Source organism: Theropithecus gelada, chromosome 8 (assembly GCF_003255815.1).
Source record: "Theropithecus gelada isolate Dixy chromosome 8, Tgel_1.0, whole genome shotgun sequence".
Classification (NCBI taxonomy): domain Eukaryota; kingdom Metazoa; phylum Chordata; class Mammalia; order Primates; family Cercopithecidae; genus Theropithecus; species Theropithecus gelada.
In genome coordinates, this window is record NC_037676.1 from 60,174,715 (window position 1) to 60,179,069 (window position 4,355).

The window sequence follows — 4,355 nt, forward strand, 5'->3', positions numbered from 1 at the left end:
CTCTTTTTTTTTTTTTTTTTTTTTTTTTTTTTTTTTTTTTTTTTTGAGACGGAGTCTCCCGCTGTCGCCCAGGCTGGAGTGCAGTGGCCGGATCTCAGCTCACTGCAAGCTCTGCCTCCCGGGTTTACGCCATTCTCCTGCCTCAGCCTCCAGAGTAGCTGGGACTACAGGCGCCCGCCACCTCGCCCGGCTATTTTTTTTGTATTTTTTAGTAGAGACGGGGTTTCACTGTGTTAGCCAGGATGGTCTCGATCTCCTGACCTCGTGATCCGCCCGTCTCGGCCTCCCAAAGTGCTGGGATTACAGGCTTGAGCCACCGCGCCCGGCCTAATTTTTGCATTTTTAGTAGAGATGGGTTTTCACTATGTTGGCCAGGCTGGTCTTGAACTCCTGACCTCAGGTGATCTGCCCACCTCAACCTCCTAAAGTGCTGGGATTACAGGCATGAGCCACTGTGCCCAGTGAGGAAATTTCTTAAAATACCAACTTTGATTCTAGCAGAGGATAGGAAGATTAACCACTTAATTTTTCTCTATAACAAAGGCCTACTGTCCAAGTAAAGAGTCTTTGTAAAGTCTCAATCCTGAAACCTTAGTTTAGCTGGACAAAGAGGATTCCTTCCAACTCCAGGACTTCAAGGAAATAGATTGGGAACACTACAATCAGGGAGGAAAGGGGATGGGGGATATAAAGGCTAAACCACTGCAGAAACACTTAGGAAAGTCACAGACCAGAGCCCCAGACCCTCAAAAGACTGAGACTTAATCAGAAAACTATAGAATGCTCTCTTTGCCCTACTCCTTACTACCATGCCAATAGGCCAATATAAAGACAGTTGATTTCAGCTGAATGAGCTGCAAGATGCAGAATCTCTCTGAGGAGGAGGACTTAGAGAAGCCCGAAGTGAGGAGAAGAGACAAAAACCCAAATTCTAGTGGAATTTGACACATGTGGTACCTATAGCTACAATAAACATTAAGCATAGATTAACATAAATCCTCACATGAAAGGCTTATTTATTTCAGCTCTTCATACCCAATACAACATGCTTACTTTTCAGCAAGAAATGAAAAGACGTGCTAAAAGAAAGAAAGAATACACACACACACACACACACACACACACACACACACACACACAGTGTCTGAAGAGACAAATCATCAGAACCAGATGCAGATGTCACACAGCTGTTGGAATTCTTGGACAGAAAATTTAAAATAACAATGACTAATATGTTAAAGGTGCTCATGGAAAAAATAAGTAACATGCAAGAACAGATGGAAATTGTAAGCAGAGAGATAAAAATGCCAAGAAAAAAAGCAAAAGAAAATGCTAGAATTCAAAAATACCATAACAGAAATAAAGAATGCCTTAGATGACTCACCAGTTGACTGGACATGGCCAAGAAAAGAATCAGTGAACTTCAATAAAACTTCTCAAACTGAAATGCAAAGAGAAAAAAGAATGGAGGAAAAAAAAAAAAGAATGAAATATCCAGTAACTGTGGCCAGTATCAAAAGGTGTATCATAGGCTGGGTGCTGTGGCTCATGCCTGTAATCCCAGCACTTTGGGAGATTGAAGTGGGCGGATCACTTGAAGTCAGGAGTTGTGACCAGCCTGGCCAACATGGCGAAACCCCATCTCTACTAAAAATACAAAATATAACCAGGCGTGGTGATGCGTGTCTGTAATCCTAGCTAGCTACTCAGGCATGAGAATCACTTGAATGCAGGAGGTGGAGGTTGCAGTGAGCCAAGATCATGTCACCACACTCCAGCCTGGGTGGCAGAGTGAAACTGTGTCTCTAACAAACAAACAAACCAAAAGTATATGATAAACACAATTTAAATGCCTTAAGAAGAAGAAACAGAAAATGGAATAGAAGAAATATTTCAAGTAATAATGGTTGAGAACATTTCAAAATTAATGACAGACACCACCACATACACAGATCCAGGGAGCTCAGAGAACACCAGGCAGGATAAGTACCAAGAAAAATCATACAGTTATATCATATTTAAGACCATTTATCCCAGAAGTCACCTGGTAAGTGAGTAGGTGGTGGCAATTAAACAGTCTGAAAGTACTTGTAGGCATTTTAAATGATGTTTGACACTTCAATTCTTCTCTCTTTTTCACCTTCTACATCAAATTGGTCACAAAATTCTACCAAATTATCTCAGAAAATACCTTTCAATTCCAGCATCTCCTTTATCTTCCTATTACAAGTGCCTGAGTCCAAGGCCTCATCATCTGTTACTTGGAACTAACACAACAGTCTGTCTGTCACCAATTTCTTCCCTACATATGGAAGACAGGGTTGTTCAAAAGACCCAGCTGCCTCTCTCATAGCTGCAAATTGAAACGCAAATTCTGCTGAAAATCTGGCTATAAGTGACCTTTTTAGATTCATTTCCACTACTCACCTTCATGCACCCAAATTGAACATAGCTCCTCACTCTCTGGGCTGTAATACACACTATTCCCTGTTCCTGGAACACTTCTCATCCCATTCTTCGTCTGTCAATCTTCATTCATCTTTTATCATCCAATTTAAATATCTCCTTCTCAGTGAGTCTTTCCCATATCTTCATAGCTAAATCAGGTGCTGGGTAATACTGCACCTTTACAGTATGTTGTTAGTAACTTGTCAAAGTAGTTACCATGTTACATTATCATTTACTTTTTGACATGTTGATGTGCGGTCCTAGAACATGAGCTCTGCAAGGACAGAGTCATACCATGCAGTAGGCACTACATAAATGTGTTACACGAAATGAAAAGATGAGATGATTTTTGGAAAGATCCTGACACTCAAAGACATTGCTGGTGAAGATACAGAAGGAAATTTTCTAAACATAAAGAAAACCAATTGAGAGACAGTTATGGGCATTTCATTTAACAACCAATTTGGAAACAAGAAGCTGTTGTTGTGCTGGCCAGGAAGGCCAGTGATTGTGGCATTTTATATTTCACTTGCATGAGAAAAAGCAGGTCCCTAATATGCAATGCTATATCAGAGATTTCTTCAATAAAGCAAAGTCTTGGGACTCTCCCGGTAGTATGTTCCTTCTTTCAGGGTTCACACCACCCACCCTGTCGTAACAGGAAAAGCTCAATGCCCTGTGCAACACCCAACATCCCAACTTTTGATAGCCATGAATCATTTAAAAAACTCTCTTAATAAATATTAAAATAATACATTCTAAAAAAATCAAAACTTTTGTTTTTAGAAAATTTTTAATGTTAAAAATTTAAAACTTTTAATTTAAATAATTTTTAGCAACTGAGGGGTTAATTTATTTTTAAATATTACCTATTTTACTTTGTTTTGGCTCAAACTCAAGATGTAAACCCAATTATAATCATTTGAACTTTCTCAGGTCAAGTCCCTGGCAGCCCTGAACGCTTCTGATGTGCGCCTCTCTAGGCTTCCTCAAAGTTATTCCACAGTGCCAGTCATCACCAACGTGGCAGTGCACAGCTGCAGCCACAGATCAGAATGGGAAGGCACAAGTGCGGCCTCCTAAGCTGGGCCCAGGGCCTCGTCAAGAGTGAGGCAGCTCTCCTAAGGAGATCACGGTGTTAGGCTCTCAACCCCCCCTTTTCTCATTGCGGGGCTTCTGGACTTGCTGTCTACAGATGTCAACATGATCTGTGGATAGAACTGAATTGCACCATCATTGGTATTCTCTGAATTTGATTTCAGAGTTTAGAAACATCATCCTTGAGAAAGGGTCCAGGGCATGAAAAAGGCTGCAGAGTCCTGCAAGTTTTCTTTACTAAAGAACTGTATTTTGGGGGGATCTGGATCCCCTGAAATACAATGCAAATTTTATCATATGTGCATTCTTCTGTAAAGTATCAGGGCTTTCGCCAGCACAAAATGAGGTCCAGCAAGCCACAAAGTTAATCCCACTGCTCCAAGGTGAGTTTTGTTCAACCCGACAGGTTTTCAGTTAGTTTCTTTAGGCATCTCAAAAATGTCTTTCCACCCAGTTTCTGTAAACATGCACTATTTATTTTAATTTCTTTTAGACCTACAGGAAAAGCAGCTAATAATTGCTCTGCGTGTTAACTACTCATGCCTTTTATTTAAATCCACTAGGCCCAGATTGGGGCTTACATTGTCAACTCAGTGCTTCAGGTAGCCCTACATATATGACATCCCTGCCCCATGGGCAGAACAAGTCATTTTGGGTCAGGACATTTTACAATTTACCAATACTTCCACAAACGCTATGCCATCTCATTTTTACAGTAAGCCTTTAAGGTAAGAGTTAGTCCCCTCCCCTAACCTCCCAGTTTCACAGTGGTGGAATTTAAAGCAAGTTCCAGCCTTTGCCTGATGCAG